Raw genomic sequence first — 7,999 nt, forward strand, 5'->3', positions numbered from 1 at the left:
TGCACACTTCCAAGAGTGGAATGTACTATTTCTCAAGTTCTTTTTATACTAAGATAAATATCCTGGGAATGAAAGCAAAGTGAAGGCAAAACTTTGTAGAAGCCACCCAGTTCATAATGAATAAGCAAGAGTCATACAGGTAGTCCTCAACTTGTAACAGTTTGTTTTAGTGACTGTTCAAGTTACAATGGCACAGAAAAAAAGTGAACTATGACCGTTTTTCACACAATAGTTGCCGCATCCCCATGGCCGTGTGATCAAAATTCAGACTCCTGGCAACCAACTCATATTTATGATGGTTGCAGTGTTCCAGGATCAGGTGATCATTTTTTGTAACCACATGACAAGCCAAGTCAACGAGGAAGCCAGGTTCACTTTACAACCATATTACCTTAAACATAACAACTGCTATGAGCCACTTAACAACTGTGGCAAGGAAAATTGTAAAATGGGGCAAAACTCAACAAATGTTTGACTTAGCAACATAAATTTTGGGGTCCATAAATCAAGGACTGTTTATACTCGGCAAGAACCCTTTTTAATTCTCCTTCTCACCTCCAACATATTTTCTGTCTCACTAGAATAAATTGTCAATGTATTTTGGAATGGCTTAAGACCAGATTGTGGAGAAGTGGCTCCTACCTCCAAGATTCATTAGAACTCACTGTTCTCTCCGGAGCAGTTCCAAAGATGCTATCTACTCAATTATTCTGCCTTTTTCATATTATTGTACCCAATTAACTATGGAAAACCTATCGCAACACAGCCCTTAATGAAGTCTTAAAATTATTTAATACCCATATTGTGCAAAGCTTATTGATGTTTATAATGCAGTTAAATACATCAAAAATTTGCATTATCCCACCAATTAAGCAGTCATGGTATTACAAAAAATTCCCCTGACTATTTTCAATCAACCAAAACGTTTTCTTGAGAGTTCAGTAAAGATGGGAATAGTTCCTTAGATCAGCATGGATTAGGTCTTGTTCTGTTTGCTTTAAAAATGCACAGGGTGAATGAAGAAAGAAACAGACTGGATAGAACCTTGATTATTGTTTCAAAAGAGTTACATACCATCAAAGCAATTGTGTATCTGCGTGAACTCTCTGAACCTGACAAGTATGGCTTCCAAAACATGTCCCTTGCCAGTCTCAAGTAGATAATGTGCGATCTATGGTTTCTTGCAAGAACTGATCTTACTGTATAAATATAATGCCGTTTCTGACGATTTTAGGTTGTCTGGTTTTTCAGACAACTCGTATTGGAAACGAAGAACAAAAATTGGATTCTCACTATGTATTATAACATACTTTTCTGTTCCTTGGTGGTTCAAAAGAATTTAAAAAAAAATAGGGGAAAAACAATGAAGCAATTAATTTGGTTAATAGCCTTCAGACAGAAAGATTATTAGTTTGATACTTAAAGCATTCCAAAGTTGGTGTCTCACAAATCTCTTTAGACAACCAGTTTGCTAATGGGATATCATCATTGAATAGAGCAGAGTTCCTCAACCTTGGCAGCTTGGAGATGGGTGATGTCAACTCCCAGAATTCACCGGCCAGCATGAGAGTTGAAGCTCACCCATCTTCAAGCTGCCAAGGTTGAGAAACACTGGAATAGAACAATGCTATGCTGACTTTTCCTCCCAAGGTAACTTTTGTTTTTGAAAATCTTGTGAGATTCCCATTCTCTAGATTCTTGCCAAACTCATGCATACATTGACCACACACTTCATTTGTTAGAATCTATGCCAGTTAGTACCTTGAAAAAAGCAGATTACATTATATGTTGGTGTTTTTATGAGCTAAATACTAGAACCAGATAGTTGGTGCCACGTTGCTATCTATTTGAATAATGATGGTCTCTGCAACGCTGTTGTGGCTCGCCAGCAGAGCTGGCAGCAGATTCGGACAGTGAGGAGGCTGGGGAGGAACATGGGCCAGTCCTGGAGTCTGGGGAAGGCTCTGATGAGGGCTCTGTCGGAGGCAGAGAGGGGGCCAGGACCATGTGCTAGTTATCGGCTGCCTTCAGAGTCAGACATCGGTGAGGCAGACAAACAGCTGGAGCCTGTTCCCAGTGTGCGCATGCACAGAGTTCCCAGATGAAGAGAACAGCTAAAGAACAGGGTTAGGGAGTAAGGCTACAGGTGGATGATGAATGGCTCCTCCCAGATGAAATAAAAGAGGAGCGAAAGGGGAGTGGAGTTTGCAGGAGAAAATTAGTTCACTTAATTGGTTCGTGACTCTTCGAGACTCCTTGCCAAGTTTTACAGATATCGGCCTGGCATTTCTCCAAACCAGATAAGGTCTGTGACAGTAAATCCTCCCTTGAAAGACTTAGCTGGATGTGAATGAGCAGAATTCACAGTAAATTAATAAAAGGGTTTTTTGTCGTGCTTCATGCTCTTGAGAAGCCTAGGTCAGAACAAAGGCATTGCAATAACTCCAGCATAATTCTTACCCTTCTGATATTGAGAATTCAGCAATAGACTTTGTTGGCTAAATGTACAAGTCACAATTACACAGTGAAAAGCATACTTAGCCGAGAAATAAGCTCTATTATTAATGTTTAGAAATTTAGACTAATATTTTGAGGTGGCTTCCGTTAAAAGAACAATCTATGTCCCTATGCTTGCATATCTATCTCCAGCCTTTGGCTTGAATTCTGCTGTTTACTACCCTGTCCCGAAAAAATTACCTATGCAACAAACCTTGAACTTAGCCCTACAAAAATATTTGCAGCAATTAGCAAAGACTTTAACTGAAAGAACTGAACAGATGTTGATTGAAGCATTTTATCAAATAATACAACAGGCAATGTTCAAAATGAGAGCCAGTTCACACCGAGCTGGACGACCTTGAGCCAGTGACTTTCCTTCAGCCCCAGGAAGGAGACAATGGCAATCCACGCCTGAATAACGCTGCCAAGAAAACTAGAGATTTGTCCAGGCAGTCATCAGGAGACAAACTGACTCATAGGCATCCACACATATGCAAACACATGCATGCAAAATGGTGCTTCGTAATTTCTAACGATCAGGATTGAGGTTAGATACAGAGAAAAAATGAAGTCCATTATAAACACCTAGAGTAGCTGTTACAGATAACCCCAAGGAAAGCAGTATTAAGGGAAAGATTTAACCCTGTGTGATACCAACAAATGTAGGCATAGTGACCTGTTGTGGCCCGGCAGGAGCCGTTGGAACTGCTGCCAGACTCCGACAACGAGGGGTCCTATGAGTCGGCCTTGGAGGAGGTGGAGGACCCTGGACAGGGTGTCGACTCTGAGCAGGGTGAGGAGAGACTGGTTGGCCACCAGGTGGCGGCAGAGCATTGGATCAAAGGGAATGTTCAGGAAAACATTTGGGAGTTGTTTCAGGATGCATGCAGACGAAGGGCTACTCGACGGAAGGAACAACTGCGTAATTGTAGGAAATGATTATAAAAGACGGTTTGTGCCACGCCCTGGTTGCAGGAGTCAACGTTCTCGTTCACATTCACGAATTAACAGAAACCAACTTGGAGAAGTGAGTTGCTGTGAGAAGCCTGTTTGCAGTGCTGCGTCGGAGTATAGGACTTTTTGCCAGAGTGATTATCTCTTTGTTTATTTTGGGCTTGCAGCCAACGAGAGCCTGGACTGATTAAAACATTCTTTTGTACATCTGTTTTGGCTTTCATTCCTGACGGAGAAGGGGGGGTCAGAACAGTGGCCCTAGAGTGGTAGGTGTGGCTTTATTGTCTCCAGATTGCTGTGCTTACATTCAGAGATGATTTTTATACAATCAAGTCCTAGATTTCTTGCAAATGTACCAAGTTCCAGAAAGTGTATTGCGAGTTATTCAGGGCAACATTAACAGGCTCTGGATGGTTTGACCTGTTTAAAACTTAAAAGGATTTTTTTTTTAATAGTGATAGCTGCAGTTGGTTGAACATATCTTTAGTTTGGGGTTCTCCACAAATTCTGTGGAGTTTATGTGGAATTTAGCAGTCTTTATTAGGGACTTTATTAGTATTAGAGATGTGGTGGCTCAGTGACTAAGATACTGAGCTTGTCGATCAGAAAGGTCGGCAGTTCAGTGGTTCGAATCCCTAGCGCTGCATAACGGAGTGAGCTCCCATTACTTGTCCCAGCTTCTGCCAACCTAGCAGTTCGAAAGCACGTTAAAATGCAAGTAGAAAAATAGGGACCACTTTGGGGGGAAGGTAACAGCGTTCCATGCGCCTTCGCCATTTAGTCCTGCCACCGGTCACATGATCATGGAGACGTCTTTGGACAGCTCTGGCTCTTCGGCTTTGAAACAGAGATGAGCACCGCCCCCTAGAGTTGGGAATAATTAACACATATGTGCAAGGGGAACCTTTATGTTTATATTAGTCTTTATTTCCTAGCATTCTTTTACTGTGCTGAATTCCAGCCAATGTCACTTAATGAATATATTCAAGTCTCCAGCAGGAAGATTCCAAGTCTTTTTTTAATCTCACCTTTGTTGGATCTTGGGTGAGGGCATTTTCCTATGAATAGACCTAGCTATCTCTTTATCTCTTAAGTGCATCTGCTGTGGGCTATTGAGAATGGTGGGGGCTATTCAGAGTGAGTCTGTTTCTTGCCTAAAAACATGCTTCTCCATTTCTCACCCAGGGCAATATAATATTCTGCCTTTTTAATAATTCCTAGAATATTTCATTTTTCTAGGAGAGGAGTGGGTACTAACTTCCTTCAGCTAAATAGATCAAAATTTTAACTTTTTCTAAATAGATCTAGAATTTTATTCACTTTTTTCAATTGTACACCTCACACCCTTTCCTCTAGTCTCTTCCTCTTTCAATAAACCTTTTTTTCTGATAATTAGGCTGATAGACTGATGTGCATTTTTGCATGTTTATCATATATCCTATGAACCTAGAAATGTGCATGCTGTTTGATCCCTTTAGGACTAGCCAAGTAGAAGTAAGCAGGATTTCCCCTAGTTTTCAAGCAGCCTAGTTGGGCTTGGATAATTCTCCATTGCAGGATCAGAGGAAAACCAATTAATAACAGCCTGTCTTGATGCTGAAATCCTGTCTGTACTGGCCTACTTTACAGAGAACATCAAGATAGTCTTAAAAAGAGAAAGTCCCTATTACCCTGATGGTAAATCATCATAAAATCAAAGTAAAAACATCAAGTACTTCCAGAGAGCTTCCTTTCAAATAAACCCATCCATTAATAAAATAAAATATAAAATATTGTGTGGTGTGTGTGTGTGTAGCTATAAAATATAGAATAGAATACAATAGAAAAACAGAGTTGGAAGGGACCATGGAGATCTTCTAGTCCAACCCCCTGCTTAGACAGGAAACCATATACCACTTCAGACAAATGACTATCTAATCTCTTCTTAAAAACTTTCAGTTTTGAGGTATTTACAACTTCTGGGGGCAAGTTGTTCCACTGATTAATTGTTCTGTCAGGACAATTCTCCTTAGTTCTAAGTTGCTTCTCTCCTTGATTAGTTTCCATTTATTGCTTCTTTCCTGCCTGCAGGTGCTTTGGAGAATAGCTTCACTAATATATATTGAAATATTTATTCATGTATTTGTTTGTTTGATTTGTATGGCCACCCATCTCAGTCAATGATTCTCTGTGTCTGTGTCTGTCTGTCTGTCTCCCTCTCTCTCTCCCTCCCCCTCCCCCCTCTCTCTGTATTCCAAGAGTAAACAGATCTCCCATATGCTCAACTATATATCCTCTACTGCCAAGAAGATGCAAGGAAGGACTTAGCAATGAATGCGTTGTTGAGTAAGCAATTATTTAGATGTCAAACAATTGGAACTTTAACAAAAAAATTGTAATTTGGATGTATTACTACACTGGATAAAAGTTGGATAATCCAATATTTTAATTTCATAGTTCAAGTATTGGCTTACATATTAGCCCACAGTTAGCATTGAAGCAACCTCCATTATATTGACTGATGCTTTTTCAGTACTCAAGTTGTCACTTTCTACAGAGTGTTGTACAGCAGTTGTCGTAACTTGTTGCTGAAGGAAGACAAGAATAACTGCTGAACATCCTCCTTTCCTTCTGTGCTTGCTTCCCAAATGGAACTAGCTGGGAACCCTGCTAGATTAGGCATCTCATCTATCAGGACTCTTTTTGTGTTAACCCCTGCTAACACAAAAGAACAGGAAAGCATTCAGAAATCCATGCATTTTTAAGTTGCTGGGTTGAAAACACTGATTTAGGGCAAAGTGCTGCTGTTTCAGAGACATCATTCTGAAATTCACTGTAATAGTATTGAAGAGATGCAGAATTGCCAAAAGATGTTAAGCAAGCAGGCGGAATCATTTTATCCCATCCTGAAGACACTGAAGCAGCTTTCCCTAACCCAAAACAATCCAGGTGCCTTGCATTTCAGATCTCTCCTTATGCTGGACTGTGACCATAATAACGATTGGGTTGCATCAACACCTCTCTACCATTGCGTATCAGTTAGGAAACATTTCCTAAGCAAAGGCTGCATAGCAGCTCATTTATGTAAGCGCTTCGGGATTATACTGTTTTGATAGTTTTATCCCAAAATTGATAATTGTATTTTTTTTTAAAGGATTTTTCTGATCAGGCAGTATAAAAATTAAGGCCTGCTTTGAAAATACTAAGACAGCCTCCTCAAATCCAACATCCAGTTCCAAGTCACTGGAACTCTGCACATGGTCAGGCATGTCCTTGTGACATAGTGAATGGAAGCATTAAAATGTTAATTCGCCTTCCCCAACGAATGATATGCTGGCTGCCAATTACCAGCATCAGATCGGACAAAGTACTGTGGGAGATTTACACGCAGCTAACCCCCTTTGCAGCAATACGGAACGGGCACACTGCTCCTTTAAAAACGTCCTTGTCATTCCGTCCCCATTCTCCCCATTCGCTTCCGTCCACCAATCACCGCTTGCATCTCGTAAGTATCGAAGAGACACAGAAAGGTTTCATGAACAATTAACTTCGGGTTTCAAACGGTTTGTCTGTACATCGTGAGTTTGGCTGCGTGAATGAGTCGATAACCACTGCCGAACTCTAAGAGAATACCCGTATGTATCAACACAACCGATTAGGAAGTGGGGGGGGGGGGTCTTTGGTGCCGGAAATATTGTTAGAATAAACGGAAGCGCTCTCTCTTTGCTTTGAGTCGCCTAACAGTCGAGAACCGCTTTTACCCAGAAATCTCCGCGGTCGCCACTAACTCTCATAGAGATAGATACGTTAAGAGAAGACTTCCTCTTTTCTCTGAGAATGCTAGGGCTTTTCAGATTTCTACAGAGAAGCATTTTTAGGAGCAACTTCGAATTGAATAAAGAAATTGAATAAAAAATTGAATAAAGATAGATAATTGAAATAAAGAAATAGAAAATTGAAATAGAAAATTGAATAAAGAAATCCAGCTTTATAAAAGATTATGGTTTTTTTATAAAAGCTTTTTATAAAGATTATGAAGCCACGTAGCTAGTAATCTGGAGAAATGCTCTTGCTGGTTCTAATTCTGGTCTTCTTTCCTGTGAAATATCGTGTTTACATGTTTATCCTCATATCTGACTTCAGAACTTTTAGAAAGTACAAATTTGGGGAAGCTGCTTCAGTCTTGAGCCCACTCTCAACTTGCTATATATAGCAATGGGTGGAAACTAATCAAGGAGAGAAGCAACCTAGAACTAAGGAGAAATGTCCTGACAGTGAGGACAATTAATCAGTGGAACGGCTTGCCTCCAGAAGTTGTGAATACTCCAACCCTGGAAATCTTTAAGAAGATGTTGGATAGTCATTTGTCTGAAACTGTATAGGGTTTCCTGCCTAGGCCGGGGGTTGGACTAGCAGACCTCCAAGGTCCCTTCCAACTCTGCTATTCTATGATGAATTTTATGAATCATTCTCTCTCCAAGAACAAAACCGGTGTTCAAGACACTTAATGTTTTCATTGCTTCCATGCAGATGTGCTGTGCTTTCAGTAATTATACTCTGAAATGCC

The sequence above is a fragment of the Thamnophis elegans genome, chromosome 5 (genome assembly GCF_009769535.1).
Source record: "Thamnophis elegans isolate rThaEle1 chromosome 5, rThaEle1.pri, whole genome shotgun sequence".
NCBI lineage: Eukaryota > Metazoa > Chordata > Lepidosauria > Squamata > Colubridae > Thamnophis > Thamnophis elegans.